The sequence below is a fragment of the Ascaphus truei genome, unplaced genomic scaffold (assembly GCF_040206685.1).
Source record: "Ascaphus truei isolate aAscTru1 unplaced genomic scaffold, aAscTru1.hap1 HAP1_SCAFFOLD_435, whole genome shotgun sequence".
Lineage (NCBI taxonomy): Eukaryota > Metazoa > Chordata > Amphibia > Anura > Ascaphidae > Ascaphus > Ascaphus truei.
In genome coordinates this window covers 164,123-190,360 of record NW_027456766.1, presented here as the reverse complement: position 1 = coordinate 190,360, position 26,238 = coordinate 164,123, and the positions used below count along the sequence as shown (strand labels likewise).

The following is a 26,238-nucleotide window of genomic DNA, read 5'->3' as shown; positions in this document are numbered from 1 at the left end:
TTTTATTTTTTGCTTCCCTAATGAAAATATACATGGCATTCCTTGCAGCAAATGAAAATGTTTCATTTTTTACTACTTTTTTCCCGCAGTGGCAAAGAAATATATCGTTTTTTCCTCAGAAAGTTCAACACAATGCAACCTTCCAAATAGAATTCTGACATCAAGAATTCCGTCTATAGTACATTTGAGTGCACCTGTCATTTTCTCAGTCTCTGTGTATGCATGGAGCAAGATATAGGCTCATGGATTTAAGAATGAGAGGATATCATGAGACAGCAATCTCCACCTACGGCCATACTACCTTGACAGCGCCCGATCCCGTCAGATCTCGGAAGCTAAGCAGGGTGAGGCTTGATTAGTACTGGGTTGGGAGACTGCCTGGGAATACCAGGTGCTGTAGGGGTTTTTATTTTTCGCTTCCCTAATGAAAATATACATGGCATTCCTCGCAGCAAATGAAAATGTTTCATTTCTTGCTACTTTTTTCCCGCAGTGGCAAAGAAATATATCGTTTTTTCCTCTGAAAGTTCAACACAATGCAACCTTCCAAAATAGAATTCTGACATCAAGAATTCCGTCTATAGTACATTTGAGTGCACCTGTCATTTTCTCAGTCTCTGTGTATGCATGGAGCAAGATATAGGCTCATGGATTTAAGAATGAGAGGATATCATGAGACAGCAATCTCCACCTACGGCCATACTACCTTGAAAGCGCCCGATCCCGTCAGATCTCGGAAGCTAAGCAGGGTGAGGCTTGATTAGTATTGGGTTGGGAGACTGCCTGGGAATACCAGGTGCTGTGGGTGTTTTTATTTTTTGCTTCCCTAATGAAAATATACATGGCATTCCTTGCAGCAAATGAAAATGTTTCATTTTTTACTACTTTTTTCCCGCAGTGGCAAATAAATATATCGTTTTTTCCTCAGAAAGTTCAACACAATGCAACCTTCCAAATAGAATTCTGACATCAAGAATTCCGTCTATAGTACATTTGAGTGCACCTGTCATTTTCTCAGTCTCTGTGTATGCATGGAGCAAGATATAGGCTCATGGATTTAAGAATGAGAGGATATCATGAGACAGCAATCTCCACCTACGGCCATACTACCTTGACAGCGCCCGATCCCGTCAGATCTCGGAAGCTAAGCAGGGTGAGGCTTGATTAGTACTGGGTTGGGAGACTGCCTGGGAATACCAGGTGCTGTAGGGGTTTTTATTTTTCGCTTCCCTAATGAAAATATACATGGCATTCCTCGCAGCAAATGAAAATGTTTCATTTCTTGCTACTTTTTTCCCGCAGTGGCAAAGAAATATATCGTTTTTTCCTCTGAAAGTTCAACACAATGCAAACTTCCAAAATAGAATTCTGACATCAAGAATTCCGTCTATAGTACATTTGAGTGCACCTGTCATTTTCTCAGTCTCTGTGTATGCATGGAGCAAGATATAGGCTCATGGATTTAAGAATGAGAGGATATCATGAGACAGCAATCTCCACCTACGGCCATACTACCTTGAAAGCGCCCGATCCCGTCAGATCTCGGAAGCTAAGCAGGGTGAGGCTTGATTAGTACTGGGTTGGGAGACTGCCTGGGAATACCAGGTGCTGTGGGTGTTTTTATTTTTTGCTTCCCTAATGAAAATATACATGGCATTCCTTGCAGCAAATGAAAATGTTTCATTTTTTACTACTTTTTTCCCGCAGTGGCAAAGAAATCTATCGTTTTTTCCTCAGAAAGTTCAACACAATGCAACCTTCCAAATAGAATTCTGACATCAAGAATTCCGTCTATAGTACATTTGAGTGCACCTGTCATTTTCTCAGTCTCTGTGTATGCATGGAGCAAGATATAGGCTCATGGATTTAAGAATGAGAGGATATCATGAGACAGCAATCTCCACCTACGGCCATACTACCTTGACAGCGCCCGATCCCGTCAGATCTCGGAAGCTAAGCAGGGTGAGGCTTGATTAGTACTGGGTTGGGAGACTGCCTGGGAATACCAGGTGCTGTAGGGGTTTTTATTTTTCGCTTCCCTAATGAAAATATACATGGCATTCCTCGCAGCAAATGAAAATGTTTCATTTCTTGCTACTTTTTTCCCGCAGTGGCAAAGAAATATATCGTTTTTTCCTCTGAAAGTTCAACACAATGCAACCTTCCAAAATAGAATTCTGACATCAAGAATTCCGTCTATAGTACATTTGAGTGCACCTGTCATTTTCTCAGTCTCTGTGTATGCATGGAGCAAGATATAGGCTCATGGATTTAAGAATGAGAGGATATCATGAGACAGCAATCTCCACCTACGGCCATACTACCTTGAAAGCGCCCGATCCCGTCAGATCTCGGAAGCTAAGCAGGGTGAGGCTTGATTAGTACTGGGTTGGGAGACTGCCTGGGAATACCAGGTGCTGTGGGTGTTTTTATTTTTTGCTTCCCTAATGAAAATATACATGGCATTCCTTGCAGCAAATGAAAATGTTTCATTTTTTACTACTTTTTTCCCGCAGTGGCAAAGAAATATATCGTTTTTTCCTCAGAAAGTTCAACACAATGCAACCTTCCAAATAGAATTCTGACATCAAGAATTCCGTCTATAGTACATTTGAGTGCACCTGTCATTTTCTCAGTCTCTGTGTATGCATGGAGCAAGATATAGGCTCATGGATTTAAGAATGAGAGGATATCATGAGACAGCAATCTCCACCTACGGCCATACTACCTTGACAGCGCCCGATCCCGTCAGATCTCGGAAGCTAAGCAGGGTGAGGCTTGATTAGTACTGGGTTGGGAGACTGCCTGGGAATACCAGGTGCTGTAGGGGTTTTTATTTTTCGCTTCCCTAATGAAAATATACATGGCATTCCTCGCAGCAAATGAAAATGTTTCATTTCTTGCTACTTTTTTCCCGCAGTGGCAAAGAAATATATCGTTTTTTCCTCTGAAAGTTCAACACAATGCAACCTTCCAAAATAGAATTCTGACATCAAGAATTCCGTCTATAGTACATTTGAGTGCACCTGTCATTTTCTCAGTCTCTGTGTATGCATGGAGCAAGATATAGGCTCATGGATTTAAGAATGAGAGGATATCATGAGACAGCAATCTCCACCTACGGCCATACTACCTTGAAAGCGCCCGATCCCGTCAGATCTCGGAAGCTAAGCAGGGTGAGGCTTGATTAGTACTGGGTTGGGAGACTGCCTGGGAATACCAGGTGCTGTGGGTGTTTTTATTTTTTGCTTCCCTAATGAAAATATACATGGCATTCCTTGCAGCAAATGAAAATGTTTCATTTTTTACTACTTTTTTCCCGCAGTGGCAAAGAAATCTATCGTTTTTTCCTCAGAAAGTTCAACACAATGCAACCTTCCAAATAGAATTCTGACATCAAGAATTCCGTCTATAGTACATTTGAGTGCACCTGTCATTTTCTCAGTCTCTGTGTATGCATGGAGCAAGATATAGGCTCATGGATTTAAGAATGAGAGGATATCATGAGACAGCAATCTCCACCTACGGCCATACTACCTTGACAGCGCCCGATCCCGTCAGATCTCGGAAGCTAAGCAGGGTGAGGCTTGATTAGTACTGGGTTGGGAGACTGCCTGGGAATACCAGGTGCTGTAGGGGTTTTTATTTTTCGCTTCCCTAATGAAAATATACATGGCATTCCTCGCAGCAAATGAAAATGTTTCATTTCTTGCTACTTTTTTCCCGCAGTGGCAAAGAAATATATCGTTTTTTCCTCTGAAAGTTCAACACAATGCAACCTTCCAAAATAGAATTCTGATATCAAGAATTCCGTCTATAGTACATTTGAGTGCACCTGTCATTTTCTCAGTCTCTGTGTATGCATGGAGCAAGATATAGGCTCATGGATTTAAGAATGAGAGGATATCATGAGACAGCAATCTCCACCTACGGCCATACTACCTTGAAAGCGCCCGATCCCGTCAGATCTCGGAAGCTAAGCAGGGTGAGGCTTGATTAGTACTGGGTTGGGAGACTGCCTGGGAATACCAGGTGCTGTGGGTGTTTTTATTTTTTGCTTCCCTAATGAAAATATACATGGCATTCCTTGCAGCAAATGAAAATGTTTCATTTTTTACTACTTTTTTCCCGCAGTGGCAAAGAAATATATCGTTTTTTCCTCAGAAAGTTCAACACAATGCAACCTTCCAAATAGAATTCTGACATCAAGAATTCCGTCTATAGTACATTTGAGTGCACCTGTCATTTTCTCAGTCTCTGTGTATGCATGGAGCAAGATATAGGCTCATGGATTTAAGAATGAGAGGATATCATGAGACAGCAATCTCCACCTACGGCCATACTACCTTGACAGCGCCCGATCCCGTCAGATCTCGGAAGCTAAGCAGGGTGAGGCTTGATTAGTACTGGGTTGGGAGACTGCCTGGGAATACCAGGTGCTGTAGGGGTTTTTATTTTTCGCTTCCCTAATGAAAATATACATGGCATTCCTCGCAGCAAATGAAAATGTTTCATTTCTTGCTACTTTTTTCCCGCAGTGGCAAAGAAATATATCGTTTTTTCCTCTGAAAGTTCAACACAATGCAACCTTCCAAAATAGAATTCTGACATCAAGAATTCCGTCTATAGTACATTTGAGTGCACCTGTCATTTTCTCAGTCTCTGTGTATGCATGGAGCAAGATATAGGCTCATGGATTTAAGAATGAGAGGATATCATGAGACAGCAATCTCCACCTACGGCCATACTACCTTGAAAGCGCCCGATCCCGTCAGATCTCGGAAGCTAAGCAGGGTGAGGCTTGATTAGTATTGGGTTGGGAGACTGCCTGGGAATACCAGGTGCTGTGGGTGTTTTTATTTTTTGCTTCCCTAATGAAAATATACATGGCATTCCTTGCAGCAAATGAAAATGTTTCATTTTTTACTACTTTTTTCCCGCAGTGGCAAAGAAATATATCGTTTTTTCCTCAGAAAGTTCAACACAATGCAACCTTCCAAATAGAATTCTGACATCAAGAATTCCGTCTATAGTACATTTGAGTGCACCTGTCATTTTCTCAGTCTCTGTGTATGCATGGAGCAAGATATAGGCTCATGGATTTAAGAATGAGAGGATATCATGAGACAGCAATCTCCACCTACGGCCATAATACCTTGACAGCGCCCGATCCCGTCAGATCTCGGAAGCTAAGCAGGGTGAGGCTTGATTAGTACTGGGTTGGGAGACTGCCTGGGAATACCAGGTGCTGTAGGGGTTTTTATTTTTCGCTTCCCTAATGAAAATATACATGGCATTCCTCGCAGCAAATGAAAATGTTTCATTTCTTGCTACTTTTTTCCCGCAGTGGCAAAGAAATATATCGTTTTTTCCTCTGAAAGTTCAACACAATGCAACCTTCCAAAATAGAATTCTGACATCAAGAATTCCGTCTATAGTACATTTGAGTGCACCTGTCATTTTCTCAGTCTCTGTGTATGCATGGAGCAAGATATAGGCTCATGGATTTAAGAATGAGAGGATATCATGAGACAGCAATCTCCACCTACGGCCATACTACCTTGAAAGCGCCCGATCCCGTCAGATCTCGGAAGCTAAGCAGGGTGAGGCTTGATTAGTACTGGGTTGGGAGACTGCCTGGGAATACCAGGTGCTGTGGGTGTTTTTATTTTTTGCTTCCCTAATGAAAATATACATGGCATTCCTTGCAGCAAATGAAAATGTTTCATTTTTTACTACTTTTTTCCCGCAGTGGCAAAGAAATATATCGTTTTTTCCTCAGAAAGTTCAACACAATGCAACCTTCCAAATAGAATTCTGACATCAAGAATTCCGTCTATAGTACATTTGAGTGCACCTGTCATTTTCTCAGTCTCTGTGTATGCATGGAGCAAGATATAGGCTCATGGATTTAAGAATGAGAGGATATCATGAGACAGCAATCTCCACCTACGGCCATACTACCTTGACAGCGCCCGATCCCGTCAGATCTCGGAAGCTAAGCAGGGTGAGGCTTGATTAGTACTGGGTTGGGAGACTGCCTGGGAATACCAGGTGCTGTAGGGGTTTTTATTTTTCGCTTCCCTAATGAAAATATACATGGCATTCCTCGCAGCAAATGAAAATGTTTCATTTCTTGCTACTTTTTTCAAGCAGTGGCAAAGAAATATATCGTTTTTTCCTCTGAAAGTTCAACACAATGCAACCTTCCAAAATAGAATTCTGACATCAAGAATTCCGTCTATAGTACATTTGAGTGCACCTGTCATTTTCTCAGTCTCTGTGTATGCATGGAGCAAGATATAGGCTCATGGATTTAAGAATGAGAGGATATCATGAGACAGCAATCTCCACCTACGGCCATACTACCTTGAAAGCGCCCGATCCTGTCAGATCTCGGAAGCTAAGCAGGGTGAGGCTTGATTAGTACTGGGTTGGGAGACTGCCTGGGAATACCAGGTGCTGTGGGTGTTTTTATTTTTTGCTTCCCTAATGAAAATATACATGGCATTCCTTGCAGCAAATGAAAATGTTTCATTTTTTACTACTTTTTTCCCGCAGTGGCAAAGAAATATATCGTTTTTTCCTCAGAAAGTTCAACACAATGCAACCTTCCAAAATAGAATTCTGACATCAAGAATTCCGTCTATAGTACATTTGAGTGCACCTGTCATTTTCTCAGTCTCTGTGTATGCATGGAGCAAGATATAGGCTCATGGATTTAAGAATGAGAGGATATCATGAGACAGCAATCTCCACCTACGGCCATACTACCTTGACAGCGCCCGATCCCGTCAGATTTCGGAAGCTAAGCAGGGTGAGGCTTGATTAGTACTGGGTTGGGACACTGCCTGGGAATACCAGGTGCTGTAGGGGTTTTTATTTTTCGCTTCCCTAATGAAAATATACATGGCATTCCTCGCAGCAAATGAAAATGTTTCATTTCTTGCTACTTTTTTCCCGCAGTGGCAAAGAAATATATCGTTTTTTCCTCTGAAAGTTCAACACAATGCAACCTTCCAAAATAGAATTCTGACATCAAGAATTCCGTCTATAGTACATTTGAGTGCACCTGTCATTTTCTCAGTCTCTGTGTATGCATGGAGCAAGATATAGGCTCATGGATTTAAGAATGAGAGGATATCATGAGACAGCAATCTCCACCTACGGCCATACTACCTTGAAAGCGCCCGATCCCGTCAGATCTCGGAAGCTAAGCAGGGTGAGGCTTGATTAGTACTGGGTTGGGAGACTGCCTGGGAATACCAGGTGCTGTGGGTGTTTTTATTTTTTGCTTCCCTAATGAAAATATACATGGCATTCCTTGCAGCAAATGAAAATGTTTCATTTTTTACTACTTTTTTCCCGCAGTGGCAAAGAAATATATCGTTTTTTCCTCAGAAAGTTCAACACAATGCAACCTTCCAAATAGAATTCTGACATCAAGAATTCCGTCTATAGTACATTTGAGTGCACCTGTCATTTTCTCAGTCTCTGTGTATGCATGGAGCAAGATATAGGCTCATGGATTTAAGAATGAGAGGATATCATGAGACAGCAATCTCCACCTACGGCCATACTACCTTGACAGCGCCCGATCCCGTCAGATCTCGGAAGCTAAGCAGGGTGAGGCTTGATTAGTACTGGGTTGGGAGACTGCCTGGGAATACCAGGTGCTATAGGGGTTTTTATTTTTCGCTTCCCTAATGAAAATATACATGGCATTCCTCGCAGCAAATGAAAATGTTTCATTTCTTGCTACTTTTTTCCCGCAGTGGCAAAGAAATATATCGTTTTTTCCTCTGAAAGTTCAACACAATGCAACCTTCCAAAATAGAATTCTGACATCAAGAATTCCGTCTATAGTACATTTGAGTGCACCTGTCATTTTCTCAGTCTCTGTGTATGCATGGAGCAAGATATAGGCTCATGGATTTAAGAATGAGAGGATATCATGAGACAGCAATCTCCACCTACGGCCATACTACCTTGAAAGCGCCCGATCCCGTCAGATCTCGGAAGCTAAGCAGGGTGAGGCTTGATTAGTACTGGGTTGGGAGACTGCCTGGGAATACCAGGTGCTGTAGCGGTTTTTATTTTTCGCTTCCCTAATGAAAATATACATGGCATTCCTCGCAGCAAATGAAAATGTTTCATTTCTTGCTACTTTTTTCCCGCAGTGGCAAAGAAATATATCGTTTTTTCCTCTGAAAGTTCAACACAATGCAACCTTCCAAAATAGAATTCTGACATCAAGAATTCCGTCTATAGTACATTTGAGTGCACCTGTCATTTTCTCAGTCTCTGTGTATGCATGGAGCAAGATATAGGCTCATGGATTTAAGAATGAGAGGATATCATGAGACAGCAACCTCCACCTACGGCCATACTACCTTGACAGCGCCCGATCCCGTCAGATCTCGGAAGCTAAGCAGGGTGAGGCTTGATTAGTACTGGGTTGGGAGACTGCCTGGGAATACCAGGTGCTGTAGGGGTTTTTATTTTTCGCTTCCCTAATGAAAATATACATGGCATTCCTCGCAGCAAATGAAAATGTTTCATTTCTTGCTACTTTTTTCCCGCAGTGGCAAAGAAATATATCGTTTTTTCCTCTGAAAGTTCAACACAATGCAACCTTCCAAAATAGAATTCTGACATCAAGAATTCCGTCTATAGTACATTTGAGTGCACCTGTCATTTTCTCAGTCTCTGTGTATGCATGGAGCAAGATATAGGCTCATGGATTTAAGAATGAGAGGATATCATGAGACAGCAATCTCCACCTACGGCCATACTACCTTGAAAGCGCCCGATCCCGTCAGATCTCGGAAGCTAAGCAGGGTGAGGCTTGATTAGTACTGGGTTGGGAGACTGCCTGGGAATACCAGGTGCTGTGGGTGTTTTTATTTTTTGCTTCCCTAATGAAAATATACATGGCATTCCTTGCAGCAAATGAAAATGTTTCATTTTTTACTACTTTTTTCCCGCAGTGGCAAAGAAATATATCGTTTTTTCCTCAGAAAGTTCAACACAATGCAACCTTCCAAATAGAATTCTGACATCAAGAATTCCGTCTATAGTACATTTGAGTGCACCTGTCATTTTCTCAGTCTCTGTGTATGCATGGAGCAAGATATAGGCTCATGGATTTAAGAATGAGAGGATATCATGAGACAGCAATCTCCACCTACGGCCATACTACCTTGACAGCGCCCGATCCCGTCAGATCTCGGAAGCTAAGCAGGGTGAGGCTTGATTAGTACTGGGTTGGGAGACTGCCTGGGAATACCAGGTGCTGTAGGGGTTTTTATTTTTCGCTTCCCTAATGAAAATATACATGGCATTCCTCGCAGCAAATGAAAATGTTTCATTTCTTGCTACTTTTTTCCCGCAGTGGCAAAGAAATATATCGTTTTTTCCTCTGAAAGTTCAACACAATGCAACCTTCCAAAATAGAATTCTGACATCAAGAATTCCGTCTATAGTACATTTGAGTGCACCTGTCATTTTCTCAGTCTCTGTGTATGCATGGAGCAAGATATAGGCTCATGGATTTAAGAATGAGAGGATATCATGAGACAGCAATCTCCACCTACGGCCATACTACCTTGAAAGCGCCCGATCCCGTCAGATCTCGGAAGCTAAGCAGGGTGAGGCTTGATTAGTACTGGGTTGGGAGACTGCCTGGGAATACCAGGTGCTGTGGGTGTTTTTATTTTTTGCTTCCCTAATGAAAATATACATGGCATTCCTTGCAGCAAATGAAAATGTTTCATTTTTTACTACTTTTTTCCCGCAGTGGCAAAGAAATCTATCGTTTTTTCCTCTGAAAGTTCAACACAATGCAACCTTCCAAAATAGAATTCTGACATCAAGAATTCCGTCTATAGTACATTTGAGTGCACCTGTCATTTTCTCAGTCTCTGTGTATGCATGGAGCAAGATATAGGCTCATGGATTTAAGAATGAGAGGATATCATGAGACAGCAATCTCCACCTACGGCCATACTACCTTGACAGCGCCCGATCCCGTCAGATCTCGGAAGCTAAGCAGGGTGAGGCTTGATTAGTACTGGGTTGGGAGACTGCCTGGGAATACCAGGTGCTGTAGGGGTTTTTATTTTTCGCTTCCCTAATGAAAATATACATGGCATTCCTCGCAGCAAATGAAAATGTTTCATTTCTTGCTACTTTTTTCCCGCAGTGGCAAAGAAATATATCGTTTTTTCCTCTGAAAGTTCAACACAATGCAACCTTCCAAAATAGAATTCTGACATCAAGAATTCCGTCTATAGTACATTTGAGTGCACCTGTCATTTTCTCAGTCTCTGTGTATGCATGGAGCAAGATATAGGCTCATGGATTTAAGAATGAGAGGATATCATGAGACAGCAATCTCCACCTACGGCCATACTACCTTGAAAGCGCCCGATCCCGTCAGATCTCGGAAGCTAAGCAGGGTGAGGCTTGATTAGTACTGGGTTGGGAGACTGCCTGGGAATACCAGGTGCTGTGGGTGTTTTTATTTTTTGCTTCCCTAATGAAAATATACATGGCATTCCTTGCAGCAAATGAAAATGTTTCATTTTTTACTACTTTTTTCCCGCAGTGGCAAAGAAATATATCGTTTTTTCCTCAGAAAGTTCAACACAATGCAACCTTCCAAATAGAATTCTGACATCAAGAATTCCGTCTATAGTACATTTGAGTGCACCTGTCATTTTCTCAGTCTCTGTGTATGCATGGAGCAAGATATAGGCTCATGGATTTAAGAATGAGAGGATATCATGAGACAGCAATCTCCACCTACGGCCATACTACCTTGACAGCGCCCGATCCCGTCAGATCTCGGAAGCTAAGCAGGGTGAGGCTTGATTAGTACTGGGTTGGGAGACTGCCTGGGAATACCAGGTGCTGTAGGGGTTTTTATTTTTCGCTTCCCTAATGAAAATATACATGGCATTCCTCGCAGCAAATGAAAATGTTTCATTTCTTGCTACTTTTTTCCCGCAGTGGCAAAGAAATATATCGTTTTTTCCTCTGAAAGTTCAACACAATGCAACCTTCCAAAATAGAATTCTGACATCAAGAATTCCGTCTATAGTACATTTGAGTGCACCTGTCATTTTCTCAGTCTCTGTGTATGCATGGAGCAAGATATAGGCTCATGGATTTAAGAATGAGAGGATATCATGAGACAGCAATCTCCACCTACGGCCATACTACCTTGAAAGCGCCCGATCCCGTCAGATCTCGGAAGCTAAGCAGGGTGAGGCTTGATTAGTACTGGGTTGGGAGACTGCCTGGGAATACCAGGTGCTGTGGGTGTTTTTATTTTTTGCTTCCCTAATGAAAATATACATGGCATTCCTTGCAGCAAATGAAAATGTTTCATTTTTTACTACTTTTTTCCCGCAGTGGCAAAGAAATATATCGTTTTTTCCTCAGAAAGTTCAACACAATGCAACCTTCCAAATAGAATTCTGACATCAAGAATTCCGTCTATAGTACATTTGAGTGCACCTGTCATTTTCTCAGTCTCTGTGTATGCATGGAGCAAGATATAGGCTCATGGATTTAAGAATGAGAGGATATCATGAGACAGCAATCTCCACCTACGGCCATACTACCTTGACAGCGCCCGATCCCGTCAGATCTCGGAAGCTAAGCAGGGTGAGGCTTGATTAGTACTGGGTTGGGAGACTGCCTGGGAATACCAGGTGCTGTAGGGGTTTTTATTTTTCGCTTCCCTAATGAAAATATACATGGCATTCCTCGCAGCAAATGAAAATGTTTCATTTCTTGCTACTTTTTTCCCGCAGTGGCAAAGAAATATATCGTTTTTTCCTCTGAAAGTTCAACACAATGCAACCTTCCAAAATAGAATTCTGACATCAAGAATTCCGTCTATAGTATATTTGAGTGCACCTGTCATTTTCTCAGTCTCTGATTTAATTTCTCCATTTAAGGTAATTCTTCAAGAAAGTATTTTTTTAACGGTCACAATAATACACTTATGCCTCCCATGTCATTTAGCAATATATCATACAGGCCTCAGAACACTCAGCATGTTATATGGTGAGCTTGTGGCTCACAGAGTTGGGGTGTGCAGTGTTCAAGCTGATACTTGGAAGAGATAGTGAGTTCAAATCCAAACAGGAGGAGGTTGAATATAGGCACCTCTGAAATTTTTTACTACTTTTTTCCCGCAGTGGCAAAGAAATCTATCGTTTTTTCCTCTGAAAGTTCAACACAATGCAACCTTCCAAAATAGAATTCTGACATCAAGAATTCCGTCTATAGTACATTTGAGTGCACCTGTCATTTTCTCAGTCTCTGTGTATGCATGGAGCAAGATATAGGCTCATGGATTTAAGAATGAGAGGATATCATGAGACAGCAATCTCCACCTACGGCCATACTACCTTGAAAGCGCCCGATCCCGTCAGATCTCGGAAGCTAAGCAGGGTGAGGCTTGATTAGTACTGGGTTGGGAGACTGCCTGGGAATACCAGGTGCTGTGGGTGTTTTTATTTTTTGCTTCCCTAATGAAAATATACATGGCATTCCTTGCAGCAAATGAAAATGTTTCATTTTTTACTACTTTTTTCCCGCAGTGGCAAAGAAATCTATCGTTTTTTCCTCTGAAAGTTCAACACAATGCAACCTTCCAAAATAGAATTCTGACATCAAGAATTCCGTCTATAGTACATTTGAGTGCACCTGTCATTTTCTCAGTCTCTGTGTATGCATGGAGCAAGATATAGGCTCATGGATTTAAGAATGAGAGGATATCATGAGACAGCAATCTCCACCTACGGCCATACTACCTTGACAGCGCCCGATCCCGTCAGATCTCGGAAGCTAAGCAGGGTGAGGCTTGATTAGTACTGGGTTGGGAGACTGCCTGGGAATACCAGGTGCTGTGGGTGTTTTTATTTTTTGCTTCCCTAATGAAAATATACATGGCATTCCTTGCAGCAAATGAAAATGTTTCATTTTTTACTACTTTTTTCCCGCAGTGGCAAAGAAATCTATCGTTTTTTCCTCTGAAAGTTCAACACAATGCAACCTTCCAAAATAGAATTCTGACATCAAGAATTCCGTCTATAGTACATTTGAGTGCACCTGTCATTTTCTCAGTCTCTGTGTATGCATGGAGCAAGATATAGGCTCATGGATTTAAGAATGAGAGGATATCATGAGACAGCAATCTCCACCTACGGCCATACTACCTTGACAGCGCCCGATCCCGTCAGATCTCGGAAGCTAAGCAGGGTGAGGCTTGATTAGTACTGGGTTGGGAGACTGCCTGGGAATCCCAGGTGCTGTAGGGGTTTTTATTTTTCGCTTCCCTAATGAAAATATACATGGCATTCCTCGCAGCAAATGAAAATGTTTCATTTCTTGCTACTTTTTTCCCGCAGTGGCAAAGAAATATATCGTTTTTTCCTCTGAAAGTTCAACACAATGCAACCTTCCAAAATAGAATTCTGACATCAAGAATTCCGTCTATAGTATATTTGAGTGCACCTGTCATTTTCTCAGTCTCTGATTTAATTTCTCCATTTAAGGTAATTCTTCAAGAATGTATTTTTTTAACGGTCACAATAATACACTTATGCCTCCCATGTCATTTAGAAATATATCATACAGGCCTCAGAACACTCAGCATGTTATATGGTGAGCTTGTGGCTCACAGAGTTGGGGTGTGCAGTGTTCAAGCTGATACTTGGAAGAGATAGTGAGTTCAAATCCAAACAGGAGGAGGTTGAATATAGGCACCTCTGAAATTTTTTACTACTTTTTTCCCGCAGTGGCAAAGAAATCTATCGTTTTTTCCTCTGAAAGTTCAACACAATGCAACCTTCCAAAATAGAATTCTGACATCAAGAATTCCGTCTATAGTACATTTGAGTGCACCTGTCATTTTCTCAGTCTCTGTGTATGCATGGAGCAAGATATAGGCTCATGGATTTAAGAATGAGAGGATATCATGAGACAGCAATCTCCACCTACGGCCATACTACCTTGAAAGCGCCCGATCCCGTCAGATCTCGGAAGCTAAGCAGGGTGAGGCTTGATTAGTACTGGGTTGGGAGACTGCCTGGGAATACCAGGTGCTGTGGGTGTTTTTATTTTTTGCTTCCCTAATGAAAATATACATGGCATTCCTTGCAGCAAATGAAAATGTTTCATTTTTTACTACTTTTTTCCCGCAGTGGCAAAGAAATCTATCGTTTTTTCCTCTGAAAGTTCAACACAATGCAACCTTCCAAAATAGAATTCTGACATCAAGAATTCCGTCTATAGTACATTTGAGTGCACCTGTCATTTTCTCAGTCTCTGTGTATGCATGGAGCAAGATATAGGCTCATGGATTTAAGAATGAGAGGATATCATGAGACAGCAATCTCCACCTACGGCCATACTACCTTGACAGCGCCCGATCCCGTCAGATCTCGGAAGCTAAGCAGGGTGAGGCTTGATTAGTACTGGGTTGGGAGACTGCCTGGGAATACCAGGTGCTGTGGGTGTTTTTATTTTTTGCTTCCCTAATGAAAATATACATGGCATTCCTTGCAGCAAATGAAAATGTTTCATTTTTTACTACTTTTTTCCCGCAGTGGCAAAGAAATCTATCGTTTTTTCCTCTGAAAGTTCAACACAATGCAACCTTCCAAAATAGAATTCTGACATCAAGAATTCCGTCTATAGTACATTTGAGTGCACCTGTCATTTTCTCAGTCTCTGTGTATGCATGGAGCAAGATATAGGCTCATGGATTTAAGAATGAGAGGATATCATGAGACAGCAATCTCCACCTACGGCCATACTACCTTGACAGCGCCCGATCCCGTCAGATCTCGGAAGCTAAGCAGGGTGAGGCTTGATTAGTACTGGGTTGGGAGACTGCCTGGGAATCCCAGGTGCTGTAGGGGTTTTTATTTTTCGCTTCCCTAATGAAAATATACATGGCATTCCTCGCAGCAAATGAAAATGTTTCATTTCTTGCTACTTTTTTCCCGCAGTGGCAAAGAAATATATCGTTTTTTCCTCTGAAAGTTCAACACAATGCAACCTTCCAAAATAGAATTCTGACATCAAGAATTCCGTCTATAGTATATTTGAGTGCACCTGTCATTTTCTCAGTCTCTGATTTAATTTCTCCATTTAAGGTAATTCTTCAAGAATGTATTTTTTTAACGGTCACAATAATACACTTATGCCTCCCATGTCATTTAGAAATATATCATACAGGCCTCAGAACACTCAGCATGTTATATGGTGAGCTTGTGGCTCACAGAGTTGGGGTGTGCAGTGTTCAAGCTGATACTTGGAAGAGATAGTGAGTTCAAATCCAAACAGGAGGAGGTTGAATATAGGCACCTCTGAAATTTTTTACTACTTTTTTCCCGCAGTGGCAAAGAAATCTATCGTTTTTTCCTCTGAAAGTTCAACACAATGCAACCTTCCAAAATAGAATTCTGACATCAAGAATTCCGTCTATAGTACATTTGAGTGCACCTGTCATTTTCTCAGTCTCTGTGTATGCATGGAGCAAGATATAGGCTCATGGATTTAAGAATGAGAGGATATCATGAGACAGCAATCTCCACCTACGGCCATACTACCTTGAAAGCGCCCGATCCCGTCAGATCTCGGAAGCTAAGCAGGGTGAGGCTTGATTAGTACTGGGTTGGGAGACTGCCTGGGAATACCAGGTGCTGTGGGTGTTTTTATTTTTTGCTTCCCTAATGAAAATATACATGGCATTCCTTGCAGCAAATGAAAATGTTTCATTTTTTACTACTTTTTTCCCGCAGTGGCAAAGAAATCTATCGTTTTTTCCTCTGAAAGTTCAACACAATGCAACCTTCCAAAATAGAATTCTGACATCAAGAATTCCGTCTATAGTACATTTGAGTGCACCTGTCATTTTCTCAGTCTCTGTGTATGCATGGAGCAAGATATAGGCTCATGGATTTAAGAATGAGAGGATATCATGAGACAGCAATCTCCACCTACGGCCATACTACCTTGACAGCGCCCGATCCCGTCAGATCTCGGAAGCTAAGCAGGGTGAGGCTTGATTAGTACTGGGTTGGGAGACTGCCTGGGAATACCAGGTGCTGTAGGGGTTTTTATTTTTCGCTTCCCTAATGAAAATATACATGGCATTCCTCGCAGCAAATGAAAATGTTTCATTTCTTGCTACTTTTTTCCCGCAGTGGCAAAGAAATATATCGTTTTTTCCTCTGAAAGTTCAACACAATGCAACCTTCCAAAATAGAATTCTGACATCAAGAATTCCGTCTATAGTATATTTGAGTGCACCTGTCATTTTCTCAGTCTCTGATTTAATTTCTCCATTTAAGGTAATTCTTCAAGAATGTATTTTTTTAACGGTCACAATAATACACTTATGCCTCCCATGTCATTTAGCAATATATCATACAGGCCTCAGAACACTCAGCATGTTATATGGTGAGCTTGTGGCTCACAGAGTTGGGGTGTGCAGTGTTCAAGCTGATACTTGGAAGAGATAGTGAGTTCAAATCCAAACAGGAGGAGGTTGAATATAGGCACCTCTGAAATTTTTTACTACTTTTTTCCCGCAGTGGCAAAGAAATCTATCGTTTTTTCCTCTGAAAGTTCAACACAATGCAACCTTCCAAAATAGAATTCTGACATCAAGAATTCCGTCTATAGTACATTTGAGTGCACCTGTCATTTTCTCAGTCTCTGTGTATGCATGGAGCAAGATATAGGCTCATGGATTTAAGAATGAGAGGATATCATGAGACAGCAATCTCCACCTACGGCCATACTACCTTGACAGCGCCCGATCCCGTCAGATCTCGGAAGCTAAGCAGGGTGAGGCTTGATTAGTACTGGGTTGGGAGACTGCCTGGGAATACCAGGTGCTGTAGGGGTTTTTATTTTTCGCTTCCCTAATGAAAATATACATGGCATTCCTCGCAGCAAATGAAAATGTTTCATTTCTTGCTACTTTTTTCCCGCAGTGGCAAAGAAATATATCGTTTTTTCCTCTGAAAGTTCAACACAATGCAACCTTCCAAAATAGAATTCTGACATCAAGAATTCCGTCTATAGTACATTTGAGTGCACCTGTCATTTTCTCAGTCTCTGTGTATGCATGGAGCAAGATATAGGCTCATGGATTTAAGAATGAGAGGATATCATGAGACAGCAATCTCCACCTACGGCCATACTACCTTGAAAGCGCCCGATCCCGTCAGATCTCGGAAGCTAAGCAGGGTGAGGCTTGATTAGTACTGGGTTGGGAGACTGCCTGGGAATACCAGGTGCTGTGGGTGTTTTTATTTTTTGCTTCCCTAATGAAAATATACATGGCATTCCTTGCAGCAAATGAAAATGTTTCATTTTTTACTACTTTTTTCCCGCAGTGGCAAAGAAATCTATCGTTTTTTCCTCTGAAAGTTCAACACAATGCAACCTTCCAAAATAGAATTCTGACATCAAGAATTCCGTCTATAGTACATTTGAGTGCACCTGTCATTTTCTCAGTCTCTGTGTATGCATGGAGCAAGATATAGGCTCATGGATTTAAGAATGAGAGGATATCATGAGACAGCAATCTCCACCTACGGCCATACTACCTTGACAGCGCCCGATCCCGTCAGATCTCGGAAGCTAAGCAGGGTGAGGCTTGATTAGTACTGGGTTGGGAGACTGCCTGGGAATACCAGGTGCTGTAGGGGTTTTTATTTTTCGCTTCCCTAATGAAAATATACATGGCATTCCTCGCAGCAAATGAAAATGTTTCATTTCTTGCTACTTTTTTCCCGCAGTGGCAAAGAAATATATCGTTTTTTCCTCTGAAAGTTCAACACAATGCAACCTTCCAAAATAGAATTCTGACATCAAGAATTCCGTCTATAGTACATTTGAGTGCACCTGTCATTTTCTCAGTCTCTGTGTATGCATGGAGCAAGATATAGGCTCATGGATTTAAGAATGAGAGGATATCATGAGACAGCAATCTCCACCTACGGCCATACTACCTTGAAAGCGCCCGATCCCGTCAGAGCTCGGAAGCTAAGCAGGGTGAGGCTTGATTAGTACTGGGTTGGGAGACTGCCTGGGAATACCAGGTGCTGTGGGTGTTTTTATTTTTTGCTTCCCTAATGAAAATATACATGGCATTCCTTGCAGCAAATGAAAATGTTTCATTTTTTACTACTTTTTTCCCGCAGTGGCAAAGAAATATATCGTTTTTTCCTCAGAAAGTTCAACACAATGCAACCTTCCAAAATAGAATTCTGACATCAAGAATTCCGTCTATAGTACATTTGAGTGCACCTGTCATTTTCTCAGTCTCTGTGTATGCATGGAGCAAGATATAGGCTCATGGATTTAAGAATGAGAGGATATCATGAGACAGCAATCTCCACCTACGGCCATACTACCTTGAAAGCGCCCGATCCCGTCAGATCTTGGAAGCTAAGCAGGGTGAGGCTTGATTAGTACTGGGTTGGGAGACTGCCTGGGAATACCAGGTGCTGTAGGGGTTTTTATTTTTCGCTTCCCTAATGAAAATATACATGGCATTCCTCGCAGCAAATGAAAATGTTTCATTTCTTGCTACTTTTTTCCCGGAGTGGCAAAGAAATATATTGTTTTTTCCTCTGAAAGTTCAACACAATGCAACCTTCCAAAATAGAATTCTGACATCAAGAATTCCGTCTATAGTACATTTGAGTGCACCTGTCATTTTCTCAGTCTCTGTGTATGCATGGAGCAAGATATAGGCTCATGGATTTAAGAATGAGAGGATATCATGAGACAGCAATCTCCACCTACGGCCATACTACCTTGAAAGCGCCCGATCCCGTCAGATCTCGGAAGCTAAGCAGGGTGAGGCTTGATTAGTACTGGGTTGGGAGACTGCCTGGGAATACCAGGTGCTGTGGGTGTTTTTATTTTTTGCTTCCCTAATGAAAATATACATGGCATTCCTTGCAGCAAATGAAAATGTTTCATTTTTTACTACTTTTTTCCCGCAGTGGCAAAGAAATCTATCGTTTTTTCCTCTGAAAGTTCAACACAATGCAACCTTCCAAAATAGAATTCTGACATCAAGAATTCCGTCTATAGTACATTTGAGTGCACCTGTCATTTTCTCAGTCTCTGTGTATGCATGGAGCAAGATATAGGCTCATGGATTTAAGAATGAGAGGATATCATGAGACAGCAATCTCCACCTACGGCCATACTACCTTGACAGCGCCCGATCCCGTCAGATCTCGGAAGCTAAGCAGGGTGAGGCTTGATTAGTACTGGGTTGGGAGACTGCCTGGGAATACCAGGTGCTGTGGGTGTTTTTATTTTTTGCTTCCCTAATGAAAATATACATGGCATTCCTTGCAGCAAATGAAAATGTTTCATTTTTTACTACTTTTTTCCCGCAGTGGCAAAGAAATCTATCGTTTTTTCCTCTGAAAGTTCAACACAATGCAACCTTCCAAAATAGAATTCTGACATCAAGAATTCCGTCTATAGTACATTTGAGTGCACCTGTCATTTTCTCAGTCTCTGTGTATGCATGGAGCAAGATATAGGCTCATGGATTTAAGAATGAGAGGATATCATGAGACAGCAATCTCCACCTACGGCCATACTACCTTGACAGCGCCCGATCCCGTCAGATCTCGGAAGCTAAGCAGGGTGAGGCTTGATTAGTACTGGGTTGGGAGACTGCCTGGGAATCCCAGGTGCTGTAGGGGTTTTTATTTTTCGCTTCCCTAATGAAAATATACATGGCATTCCTCGCAGCAAATGAAAATGTTTCATTTCTTGCTACTTTTTTCCCGCAGTGGCAAAGAAATATATCGTTTTTTCCTCTGAAAGTTCAACACAATGCAACCTTCCAAAATAGAATTCTGACATCAAGAATTCCGTCTATAGTATATTTGAGTGCACCTGTCATTTTCTCAGTCTCTGATTTAATTTCTCCATTTAAGGTAATTCTTCAAGAATGTATTTTTTTAACGGTCACAATAATACACTTATGCCTCCCATGTCATTTAGAAATATATCATACAGGCCTCAGAACACTCAGCATGTTATATGGTGAGCTTGTGGCTCACAGAGTTGGGGTGTGCAGTGTTCAAGCTGATACTTGGAAGAGATAGTGAGTTCAAATCCAAACAGGAGGAGGTTGAATATAGGCACCTCTGAAATTTTTTACTACTTTTTTCCCGCAGTGGCAAAGAAATCTATCGTTTTTTCCTCTGAAAGTTCAACACAATGCAACCTTCCAAAATAGAATTCTGACATCAAGAATTCCGTCTATAGTACATTTGAGTGCACCTGTCATTTTCTCAGTCTCTGTGTATGCATGGAGCAAGATATAGGCTCATGGATTTAAGAATGAGAGGATATCATGAGACAGCAATCTCCACCTACGGCCATACTACCTTGACAGCGCCCGATCCCGTCAGATCTCGGAAGCTAAGCAGGGTGAGGCTTGATTAGTACTGGGTTGGGAGACTGCCTGGGAATACCAGGTGCTGTAGGGGTTTTTATTTTTCGCTTCCCTAATGAAAATATACATGGCATTCCTCGCAGCAAATGAAAATGTTTCATTTCTTGCTACTTTTTTCCCGCAGTGGCAAAGAAATCTATCGTTTTTTCCTCTGAAAGTTCAACACAATGCAACCTTCCAAAATAGAATTCTGACATCAAGAATTCCGTCTATAGTACATTTGAGTGCACCTGTCATTTTCTCAGTCTCTGTGTATGCATGGAGCAAGATATAGGCTCATGGATTTAAGAATGAGAGGATATCATGAGACAGCAATCTCCACCTACGGCCATACTACCTTGAAAGCGCCCGATCCCGTCAGATCTCGGAAGCTAAGCAGGGTGAGGCTTGATTAGTACTGGGTTGGGAGACTGCCTGGGAATACCAGGTGCTGTGGGTGTTTTTATTTTTTGCTTCCCTAATGAAAATATACATGGCATTCCTTGCAGCAAATGAAAATGTTTCATTTTTTACTACTTTTTTCCCGCAGTGGCAAAGAAATCTATCGTTTTTTCCTCTGAAAGTTCAACACAATGCAACCTTCCAAAATAGAATTCTGACATCAAGAATTCCGTCTATAGTACATTTGAGTGCACCTGTCATTTTCTCAGTCTCTGTGTATGCATGGAGCAAGATATAGGCTCATGGATTTAAGAATGAGAGGATATCATGAGACAGCAATCTCCACCTACGGCCATACTACCTTGACAGCGCCCGATCCCGTCAGATCTCGGAAGCTAAGCAGGGTGAGGCTTGATTAGTACTGGGTTGGGAGACTGCCTGGGAATACCAGGTGCTGTAGGGGTTTTTATTTTTCGCTTCCCTAATGAAAATATACATGGCATTCCTCGCAGCAAATGAAAATGTTTCATTTCTTGCTACTTTTTTCCCGCAGTGGCAAAGAAATCTATCGTTTTTTCCTCTGAAAGTTCAACACAATGCAACCTTCCAAAATAGAATTCTGACATCAAGAATTCCGTCTATAGTACATTTGAGTGCACCTGTCATTTTCTCAGTCTCTGTGTATGCATGGAGCAAGATATAGGCTCATGGATTTAAGAATGAGAGGATATCATGAGACAGCAATCTCCACCTACGGCCATACTACCTTGAAAGCGCCCGATCCCGTCAGATCTCGGAAGCTAAGCAGGGTGAGGCTTGATTAGTACTGGGTTGGGAGACTGCCTGGGAATACCAGGTGCTGTGGGTGTTTTTATTTTTTGCTTCCCTAATGAAAATATACATGGCATTCCTTGCAGCAAATGAAAATGTTTCATTTTTTACTACTTTTTTCCCGCAGTGGCAAAGAAATCTATCGTTTTTTCCTCTGAAAGTTCAACACAATGCAACCTTCCAAAATAGAATTCTGACATCAAGAATTCCGTCTATAGTACATTTGAGTGCACCTGTCATTTTCTCAGTCTCTGTGTATGCATGGAGCAAGATATAGGCTCATGGATTTAAGAATGAGAGGATATCATGAGACAGCAATCTCCACCTACGGCCATACTACCTTGACAGCGCCCGATCCCGTCAGATCTCGGAAGCTAAGCAGGGTGAGGCTTGATTAGTACTGGGTTGGGAGACTGCCTGGGAATACCAGGTGCTGTAGGGGTTTTTATTTTTCGCTTCCCTAATGAAAATATACATGGCATTCCTCGCAGCAAATGAAAATGTTTCATTTCTTGCTACTTTTTTCCCGCAGTGGCAAAGAAATATATCGTTTTTTCCTCTGAAAGTTCAACACAATGCAACCTTCCAAAATAGAATTCTGACATCAAGAATTCCGTCTATAGTATATTTGAGTGCACCTGTCATTTTCTCAGTCTCTGATTTAATTTCTCCATTTAAGGTAATTCTTCAAGAATGTATTTTTTTAACGGTCACAATAATACACTTATGCCTCCCATGTCATTTAGCAATATATCATACAGGCCTCAGAACACTCAGCATGTTATATGGTGAGCTTGTGGCTCACAGAGTTGGGGTGTGCAGTGTTCAAGCTGATACTTGGAAGAGATAGTGAGTTCAAATCCAAACAGGAGGAGGTTGAATATAGGCACCTCTGAAATTTTTTACTACTTTTTTCCCGCAGTGGCAAAGAAATCTATCGTTTTTTCCTCTGAAAGTTCAACACAATGCAACCTTCCAAAATAGAATTCTGACATCAAGAATTCCGTCTATAGTACATTTGAGTGCACCTGTCATTTTCTCAGTCTCTGTGTATGCATGGAGCAAGATATAGGCTCATGGATTTAAGAATGAGAGGATATCATGAGACAGCAATCTCCACCTACGGCCATACTACCTTGACAGCGCCCGATCCCGTCAGATCTCGGAAGCTAAGCAGGGTGAGGCTTGATTAGTACTGGGTTGGGAGACTGCCTGGGAATACCAGGTGCTGTAGGGGTTTTTATTTTTCGCTTCCCTAATGAAAATATACATGGCATTCCTCGCAGCAAATGAAAATGTTTCATTTCTTGCTACTTTTTTCCCGCAGTGGCAAAGAAATATATCGTTTTTTCCTCTGAAAGTTCAACACAATGCAACCTTCCAAAATAGAATTCTGACATCAAGAATTCCGTCTATAGTACATTTGAGTGCACCTGTCATTTTCTCAGTCTCTGTGTATGCATGGAGCAAGATATAGGCTCATGGATTTAAGAATGAGAGGATATCATGAGACAGCAATCTCCACCTACGGCCATACTACCTTGAAAGCGCCCGATCCCGTCAGATCTCGGAAGCTAAGCAGGGTGAGGCTTGATTAGTACTGGGTTGGGAGACTGCCTGGGAATACCAGGTGCTGTGGGTGTTTTTATTTTTTGCTTCCCTAATGAAAATATACATGGCATTCCTTGCAGCAAATGAAAATGTTTCATTTTTTACTACTTTTTTCCCGCAGTGGCAAAGAAATCTATCGTTTTTTCCTCTGAAAGTTCAACACAATGCAACCTTCCAAAATAGAATTCTGACATCAAGAATTCCGTCTATAGTACATTTGAGTGCACCTGTCATTTTCTCAGTCTCTGTGTATGCATGGAGCAAGATATAGGCTCATGGATTTAAGAATGAGAGGATATCATGAGACAGCAATCTCCACCTACGGCCATACTACCTTGACAGCGCCCGATCCCGTCAGATCTCGGAAGCTAAGCAGGGTGAGGCTTGATTAGTACTGGGTTGGGAGACTGCCTGGGAATACCAGGTGCTGTAGGGGTTTTTATTTTTCGCTTCCCTAATGAAAATATACATGGCATTCCTCGCAGCAAATGAAAATGTTTCATTTCTTGCTACTTTTTTCCCGCAGTGGCAAAGAAATACCGAGTCCCGTCAGATCTTGGAAGCTAAGCAGGGTGAGGCTTGATTAGTACTGGGTTGGGAGACTGCCTGGGAATACCAGGTGCTGTAGGGGTTTTTATTTTTCGCTTCCCTAATGAAAATATACATGGCATTCCTCGCAGCAAATGAAAATGTTTCATTTCTTGCTACTTTTTTCCCGGAGTGGCAAAGAAATATATTGTTTTTTCCTCTGAAAGTTCAACACAATGCAACCTTCCAAAATAGAATTCTGACATCAAGAATTCCGTCTATAGTATATTTGAGTGCACCTGTCATTTTCTCAGTCTCTGATTTAATTTCTCCATTTAAGGTAATTCTTCAAGAAAGTATTTTTTTAACGGTCACAATAATACACTTATGCCTCCCATGTCATTTAGAAATATATCATACAGGCCTCAGAACACTCAGCATGTTATATGGTGAGCTTGTGGCTCACAGAGTTGGGGTGTGCAGTGTTCAAGCTGATACTTGGAAGAGATAGTGAGTTCAAATCCAAACAGGAGGAGGTTGAATATAGGCACCTCTGAAATTTTTTACTACTTTTTTCCCGCAGTGGCAAAGAAATCTATCGTTTTTTCCTCTGAAAGTTCAACACAATGCAACCTTCCAAAATAGAATTCTGACATCAAGAATTCCGTCTATAGTACATTTGAGTGCACCTGTCATTTTCTCAGTCTCTGTGTATGCATGGAGCAAGATATAGGCTCATGGATTTAAGAATGAGAGGATATCATGAGACAGCAATCTCCACCTACGGCCATACTACCTTGACAGCGCCCGATCCCGTCAGATCTCGGAAGCTAAGCAGGGTGAGGCTTGATTAGTACTGGGTTGGGAGACTGCCTGGGAATACCAGGTGCTGTAGGGGTTTTTATTTTTCGCTTCCCTAATGAAAATATACATGGCATTCCTCGCAGCAAATGAAAATGTTTCATTTCTTGCTACTTTTTTCCCGCAGTGGCAAAGAAATCTATCGTTTTTTCCTCTGAAAGTTCAACACAATGCAACCTTCCAAAATAGAATTTTGACATCAAGAATTCCGTCTATAGTACATTTGAGTGCACCTGTCATTTTCTCAGTCTCTGTGTATGCATGGAGCAAGATATAGGCTCATGGATTTAAGAATGAGAGGATATCATGAGACAGCAATCTCCACCTATGGCCATACTACCTTGAAAGCGCCCGATCCCGTCAGATCTCGGAAGCTAAGCAGGGTGAGGCTTGATTAGTACTGGGTTGGGAGACTGCCTGGGAATACCAGGTGCTGTGGGTGTTTTTATTTTTTGCTTCCCTAATGAAAATATACATGGCATTCCTTGCAGCAAATGAAAATGTTTCATTTTTTACTACTTTTTTCCCGCAGTGGCAAAGAAATCTATCGTTTTTTCCTCTGAAAGTTCAACACAATGCAACCTTCCAAAATAGAATTCTGACATCAAGAATTCCGTCTATAGTACATTTGAGTGCACCTGTCATTTTCTCAGTCTCTGTGTATGCATGGAGCAAGATATAGGCTCATGGATTTAAGAATGAGAGGATATCATGAGACAGCAATCTCCACCTACGGCCATACTACCTTGACAGCGCCCGATCCCGTCAGATCTCGGAAGCTAAGCAGGGTGAGGCTTGATTAGTACTGGGTTGGGAGACTGCCTGGGAATCCCAGGTGCTGTAGGGGTTTTTATTTTTCGCTTCCCTAATGAAAATATACATGGCATTCCTCGCAGCAAATGAAAATGTTTCATTTCTTGCTACTTTTTTCCCGCAGTGGCAAAGAAATATATCGTTTTTTCCTCTGAAAGTTCAACACAATGCAACCTTCCAAAATAGAATTCTGACATCAAGAATTCCGTCTATAGTATATTTGAGTGCACCTGTCATTTTCTCAGTCTCTGATTTAATTTCTCCATTTAAGGTAATTCTTCAAGAATGTATTTTTTTAACGGTCACAATAATACACTTATGCCTCCCATGTCATTTAGAAATATATCATACAGGCCTCAGAACACTCAGCATGTTATATGGTGAGCTTGTGGCTCACAGAGTTGGGGTGTGCAGTGTTCAAGCTGATACTTGGAAGAGATAGTGAGTTCAAATCCAAACAGGAGGAGGTTGAATATAGGCACCTCTGAAATTTTTTACTACTTTTTTCCCGCAGTGGCAAAGAAATCTATCGTTTTTTCCTCTGAAAGTTCAACACAATGCAACCTTCCAAAATAGAATTCTGACATCAAGAATTCCGTCTATAGTACATTTGAGTGCACCTGTCATTTTCTCAGTCTCTGTGTATGCATGGAGCAAGATATAGGCTCATGGATTTAAGA

General features: G+C 41.6%; 54 non-coding genes and 2 pseudogenes across 54 annotated transcripts; all 56 read left to right on the top strand.

Moving 5' to 3' along the window:
• The first annotated feature begins 284 nt into the window (after positions 1–284).
• On the top strand, positions 285–403 carry LOC142484113 (5S ribosomal RNA). The gene has a single exon (XR_012797614.1). It is a non-coding gene; the product is annotated as a 5S ribosomal RNA (ribosomal RNA).
• A 286-nt stretch (positions 404–689) lies between these two features.
• On the top strand, positions 690–808 carry LOC142484152 (5S ribosomal RNA). The gene has a single exon (XR_012797652.1). It is a non-coding gene; the product is annotated as a 5S ribosomal RNA (ribosomal RNA).
• Positions 809–1,093: 285 nt separating this feature from the next.
• Positions 1,094–1,212, top strand: LOC142484112 (5S ribosomal RNA). Its single transcript, XR_012797613.1, has one exon. It is a non-coding gene; the product is annotated as a 5S ribosomal RNA (ribosomal RNA).
• Positions 1,213–1,498: 286 nt separating this feature from the next.
• LOC142484360 (5S ribosomal RNA) lies at positions 1,499–1,617 on the top strand. The gene has a single exon (XR_012797821.1). It is a non-coding gene; the product is annotated as a 5S ribosomal RNA (ribosomal RNA).
• A 285-nt stretch (positions 1,618–1,902) lies between these two features.
• LOC142484111 (5S ribosomal RNA) lies at positions 1,903–2,021 on the top strand. Its single transcript, XR_012797612.1, has one exon. It is a non-coding gene; the product is annotated as a 5S ribosomal RNA (ribosomal RNA).
• Positions 2,022–2,307: 286 nt separating this feature from the next.
• LOC142484359 (5S ribosomal RNA) lies at positions 2,308–2,426 on the top strand. The gene has a single exon (XR_012797820.1). It is a non-coding gene; the product is annotated as a 5S ribosomal RNA (ribosomal RNA).
• A 285-nt stretch (positions 2,427–2,711) lies between these two features.
• LOC142484110 (5S ribosomal RNA) lies at positions 2,712–2,830 on the top strand. Its single transcript, XR_012797611.1, has one exon. It is a non-coding gene; the product is annotated as a 5S ribosomal RNA (ribosomal RNA).
• Positions 2,831–3,116: 286 nt separating this feature from the next.
• On the top strand, positions 3,117–3,235 carry LOC142484358 (5S ribosomal RNA). The gene has a single exon (XR_012797819.1). It is a non-coding gene; the product is annotated as a 5S ribosomal RNA (ribosomal RNA).
• Positions 3,236–3,520: 285 nt separating this feature from the next.
• Positions 3,521–3,639, top strand: LOC142484109 (5S ribosomal RNA). The gene has a single exon (XR_012797610.1). It is a non-coding gene; the product is annotated as a 5S ribosomal RNA (ribosomal RNA).
• Positions 3,640–3,925: 286 nt separating this feature from the next.
• Positions 3,926–4,044, top strand: LOC142484357 (5S ribosomal RNA). Its single transcript, XR_012797818.1, has one exon. It is a non-coding gene; the product is annotated as a 5S ribosomal RNA (ribosomal RNA).
• Positions 4,045–4,329: 285 nt separating this feature from the next.
• Positions 4,330–4,448, top strand: LOC142484108 (5S ribosomal RNA). The gene has a single exon (XR_012797609.1). It is a non-coding gene; the product is annotated as a 5S ribosomal RNA (ribosomal RNA).
• A 286-nt stretch (positions 4,449–4,734) lies between these two features.
• Positions 4,735–4,853, top strand: LOC142484151 (5S ribosomal RNA). The gene has a single exon (XR_012797651.1). It is a non-coding gene; the product is annotated as a 5S ribosomal RNA (ribosomal RNA).
• Positions 4,854–5,138: 285 nt separating this feature from the next.
• Positions 5,139–5,257, top strand: LOC142484325 (5S ribosomal RNA; annotated as a pseudogene).
• A 286-nt stretch (positions 5,258–5,543) lies between these two features.
• LOC142484356 (5S ribosomal RNA) lies at positions 5,544–5,662 on the top strand. The gene has a single exon (XR_012797817.1). It is a non-coding gene; the product is annotated as a 5S ribosomal RNA (ribosomal RNA).
• A 285-nt stretch (positions 5,663–5,947) lies between these two features.
• On the top strand, positions 5,948–6,066 carry LOC142484107 (5S ribosomal RNA). The gene has a single exon (XR_012797608.1). It is a non-coding gene; the product is annotated as a 5S ribosomal RNA (ribosomal RNA).
• Positions 6,067–6,352: 286 nt separating this feature from the next.
• LOC142484176 (5S ribosomal RNA) lies at positions 6,353–6,471 on the top strand. The gene has a single exon (XR_012797674.1). It is a non-coding gene; the product is annotated as a 5S ribosomal RNA (ribosomal RNA).
• Positions 6,472–6,757: 286 nt separating this feature from the next.
• LOC142484332 (5S ribosomal RNA) lies at positions 6,758–6,876 on the top strand (annotated as a pseudogene).
• A 286-nt stretch (positions 6,877–7,162) lies between these two features.
• On the top strand, positions 7,163–7,281 carry LOC142484347 (5S ribosomal RNA). Its single transcript, XR_012797816.1, has one exon. It is a non-coding gene; the product is annotated as a 5S ribosomal RNA (ribosomal RNA).
• A 285-nt stretch (positions 7,282–7,566) lies between these two features.
• LOC142484304 (5S ribosomal RNA) lies at positions 7,567–7,685 on the top strand. Its single transcript, XR_012797798.1, has one exon. It is a non-coding gene; the product is annotated as a 5S ribosomal RNA (ribosomal RNA).
• Positions 7,686–7,971: 286 nt separating this feature from the next.
• Positions 7,972–8,090, top strand: LOC142484255 (5S ribosomal RNA). The gene has a single exon (XR_012797750.1). It is a non-coding gene; the product is annotated as a 5S ribosomal RNA (ribosomal RNA).
• Positions 8,091–8,376: 286 nt separating this feature from the next.
• Positions 8,377–8,495, top strand: LOC142484106 (5S ribosomal RNA). Its single transcript, XR_012797607.1, has one exon. It is a non-coding gene; the product is annotated as a 5S ribosomal RNA (ribosomal RNA).
• A 286-nt stretch (positions 8,496–8,781) lies between these two features.
• LOC142484336 (5S ribosomal RNA) lies at positions 8,782–8,900 on the top strand. Its single transcript, XR_012797815.1, has one exon. It is a non-coding gene; the product is annotated as a 5S ribosomal RNA (ribosomal RNA).
• A 285-nt stretch (positions 8,901–9,185) lies between these two features.
• LOC142484105 (5S ribosomal RNA) lies at positions 9,186–9,304 on the top strand. Its single transcript, XR_012797606.1, has one exon. It is a non-coding gene; the product is annotated as a 5S ribosomal RNA (ribosomal RNA).
• A 286-nt stretch (positions 9,305–9,590) lies between these two features.
• On the top strand, positions 9,591–9,709 carry LOC142484324 (5S ribosomal RNA). Its single transcript, XR_012797813.1, has one exon. It is a non-coding gene; the product is annotated as a 5S ribosomal RNA (ribosomal RNA).
• A 286-nt stretch (positions 9,710–9,995) lies between these two features.
• LOC142484104 (5S ribosomal RNA) lies at positions 9,996–10,114 on the top strand. Its single transcript, XR_012797605.1, has one exon. It is a non-coding gene; the product is annotated as a 5S ribosomal RNA (ribosomal RNA).
• Positions 10,115–10,400: 286 nt separating this feature from the next.
• Positions 10,401–10,519, top strand: LOC142484312 (5S ribosomal RNA). Its single transcript, XR_012797806.1, has one exon. It is a non-coding gene; the product is annotated as a 5S ribosomal RNA (ribosomal RNA).
• A 285-nt stretch (positions 10,520–10,804) lies between these two features.
• LOC142484102 (5S ribosomal RNA) lies at positions 10,805–10,923 on the top strand. Its single transcript, XR_012797603.1, has one exon. It is a non-coding gene; the product is annotated as a 5S ribosomal RNA (ribosomal RNA).
• Positions 10,924–11,209: 286 nt separating this feature from the next.
• LOC142484300 (5S ribosomal RNA) lies at positions 11,210–11,328 on the top strand. Its single transcript, XR_012797794.1, has one exon. It is a non-coding gene; the product is annotated as a 5S ribosomal RNA (ribosomal RNA).
• Positions 11,329–11,613: 285 nt separating this feature from the next.
• LOC142484101 (5S ribosomal RNA) lies at positions 11,614–11,732 on the top strand. Its single transcript, XR_012797602.1, has one exon. It is a non-coding gene; the product is annotated as a 5S ribosomal RNA (ribosomal RNA).
• A 676-nt stretch (positions 11,733–12,408) lies between these two features.
• Positions 12,409–12,527, top strand: LOC142484288 (5S ribosomal RNA). The gene has a single exon (XR_012797782.1). It is a non-coding gene; the product is annotated as a 5S ribosomal RNA (ribosomal RNA).
• A 286-nt stretch (positions 12,528–12,813) lies between these two features.
• Positions 12,814–12,932, top strand: LOC142484651 (5S ribosomal RNA). Its single transcript, XR_012798102.1, has one exon. It is a non-coding gene; the product is annotated as a 5S ribosomal RNA (ribosomal RNA).
• A 286-nt stretch (positions 12,933–13,218) lies between these two features.
• Positions 13,219–13,337, top strand: LOC142484175 (5S ribosomal RNA). The gene has a single exon (XR_012797673.1). It is a non-coding gene; the product is annotated as a 5S ribosomal RNA (ribosomal RNA).
• A 676-nt stretch (positions 13,338–14,013) lies between these two features.
• LOC142484276 (5S ribosomal RNA) lies at positions 14,014–14,132 on the top strand. The gene has a single exon (XR_012797771.1). It is a non-coding gene; the product is annotated as a 5S ribosomal RNA (ribosomal RNA).
• A 286-nt stretch (positions 14,133–14,418) lies between these two features.
• LOC142484650 (5S ribosomal RNA) lies at positions 14,419–14,537 on the top strand. The gene has a single exon (XR_012798101.1). It is a non-coding gene; the product is annotated as a 5S ribosomal RNA (ribosomal RNA).
• Positions 14,538–14,823: 286 nt separating this feature from the next.
• LOC142484174 (5S ribosomal RNA) lies at positions 14,824–14,942 on the top strand. The gene has a single exon (XR_012797672.1). It is a non-coding gene; the product is annotated as a 5S ribosomal RNA (ribosomal RNA).
• A 676-nt stretch (positions 14,943–15,618) lies between these two features.
• On the top strand, positions 15,619–15,737 carry LOC142484264 (5S ribosomal RNA). The gene has a single exon (XR_012797759.1). It is a non-coding gene; the product is annotated as a 5S ribosomal RNA (ribosomal RNA).
• Positions 15,738–16,023: 286 nt separating this feature from the next.
• On the top strand, positions 16,024–16,142 carry LOC142484100 (5S ribosomal RNA). The gene has a single exon (XR_012797601.1). It is a non-coding gene; the product is annotated as a 5S ribosomal RNA (ribosomal RNA).
• Positions 16,143–16,818: 676 nt separating this feature from the next.
• Positions 16,819–16,937, top strand: LOC142484099 (5S ribosomal RNA). Its single transcript, XR_012797600.1, has one exon. It is a non-coding gene; the product is annotated as a 5S ribosomal RNA (ribosomal RNA).
• Positions 16,938–17,223: 286 nt separating this feature from the next.
• On the top strand, positions 17,224–17,342 carry LOC142484253 (5S ribosomal RNA). The gene has a single exon (XR_012797748.1). It is a non-coding gene; the product is annotated as a 5S ribosomal RNA (ribosomal RNA).
• A 286-nt stretch (positions 17,343–17,628) lies between these two features.
• LOC142484098 (5S ribosomal RNA) lies at positions 17,629–17,747 on the top strand. Its single transcript, XR_012797599.1, has one exon. It is a non-coding gene; the product is annotated as a 5S ribosomal RNA (ribosomal RNA).
• A 286-nt stretch (positions 17,748–18,033) lies between these two features.
• LOC142484635 (5S ribosomal RNA) lies at positions 18,034–18,152 on the top strand. Its single transcript, XR_012798086.1, has one exon. It is a non-coding gene; the product is annotated as a 5S ribosomal RNA (ribosomal RNA).
• A 286-nt stretch (positions 18,153–18,438) lies between these two features.
• LOC142484202 (5S ribosomal RNA) lies at positions 18,439–18,557 on the top strand. Its single transcript, XR_012797700.1, has one exon. It is a non-coding gene; the product is annotated as a 5S ribosomal RNA (ribosomal RNA).
• A 286-nt stretch (positions 18,558–18,843) lies between these two features.
• On the top strand, positions 18,844–18,962 carry LOC142484242 (5S ribosomal RNA). Its single transcript, XR_012797737.1, has one exon. It is a non-coding gene; the product is annotated as a 5S ribosomal RNA (ribosomal RNA).
• A 286-nt stretch (positions 18,963–19,248) lies between these two features.
• Positions 19,249–19,367, top strand: LOC142484649 (5S ribosomal RNA). The gene has a single exon (XR_012798100.1). It is a non-coding gene; the product is annotated as a 5S ribosomal RNA (ribosomal RNA).
• Positions 19,368–19,653: 286 nt separating this feature from the next.
• LOC142484172 (5S ribosomal RNA) lies at positions 19,654–19,772 on the top strand. Its single transcript, XR_012797671.1, has one exon. It is a non-coding gene; the product is annotated as a 5S ribosomal RNA (ribosomal RNA).
• Positions 19,773–20,448: 676 nt separating this feature from the next.
• LOC142484096 (5S ribosomal RNA) lies at positions 20,449–20,567 on the top strand. Its single transcript, XR_012797597.1, has one exon. It is a non-coding gene; the product is annotated as a 5S ribosomal RNA (ribosomal RNA).
• A 286-nt stretch (positions 20,568–20,853) lies between these two features.
• LOC142484230 (5S ribosomal RNA) lies at positions 20,854–20,972 on the top strand. The gene has a single exon (XR_012797726.1). It is a non-coding gene; the product is annotated as a 5S ribosomal RNA (ribosomal RNA).
• Positions 20,973–21,258: 286 nt separating this feature from the next.
• LOC142484095 (5S ribosomal RNA) lies at positions 21,259–21,377 on the top strand. Its single transcript, XR_012797596.1, has one exon. It is a non-coding gene; the product is annotated as a 5S ribosomal RNA (ribosomal RNA).
• Positions 21,378–21,663: 286 nt separating this feature from the next.
• LOC142484218 (5S ribosomal RNA) lies at positions 21,664–21,782 on the top strand. Its single transcript, XR_012797715.1, has one exon. It is a non-coding gene; the product is annotated as a 5S ribosomal RNA (ribosomal RNA).
• A 286-nt stretch (positions 21,783–22,068) lies between these two features.
• Positions 22,069–22,187, top strand: LOC142484094 (5S ribosomal RNA). Its single transcript, XR_012797595.1, has one exon. It is a non-coding gene; the product is annotated as a 5S ribosomal RNA (ribosomal RNA).
• Positions 22,188–22,863: 676 nt separating this feature from the next.
• LOC142484093 (5S ribosomal RNA) lies at positions 22,864–22,982 on the top strand. The gene has a single exon (XR_012797594.1). It is a non-coding gene; the product is annotated as a 5S ribosomal RNA (ribosomal RNA).
• Positions 22,983–23,268: 286 nt separating this feature from the next.
• LOC142484205 (5S ribosomal RNA) lies at positions 23,269–23,387 on the top strand. The gene has a single exon (XR_012797703.1). It is a non-coding gene; the product is annotated as a 5S ribosomal RNA (ribosomal RNA).
• A 286-nt stretch (positions 23,388–23,673) lies between these two features.
• On the top strand, positions 23,674–23,792 carry LOC142484092 (5S ribosomal RNA). The gene has a single exon (XR_012797593.1). It is a non-coding gene; the product is annotated as a 5S ribosomal RNA (ribosomal RNA).
• An 871-nt stretch (positions 23,793–24,663) lies between these two features.
• On the top strand, positions 24,664–24,782 carry LOC142484089 (5S ribosomal RNA). Its single transcript, XR_012797591.1, has one exon. It is a non-coding gene; the product is annotated as a 5S ribosomal RNA (ribosomal RNA).
• Positions 24,783–25,068: 286 nt separating this feature from the next.
• On the top strand, positions 25,069–25,187 carry LOC142484625 (5S ribosomal RNA). Its single transcript, XR_012798076.1, has one exon. It is a non-coding gene; the product is annotated as a 5S ribosomal RNA (ribosomal RNA).
• A 286-nt stretch (positions 25,188–25,473) lies between these two features.
• On the top strand, positions 25,474–25,592 carry LOC142484170 (5S ribosomal RNA). The gene has a single exon (XR_012797669.1). It is a non-coding gene; the product is annotated as a 5S ribosomal RNA (ribosomal RNA).
• Positions 25,593–26,238: the final 646 nt, after the last annotated feature.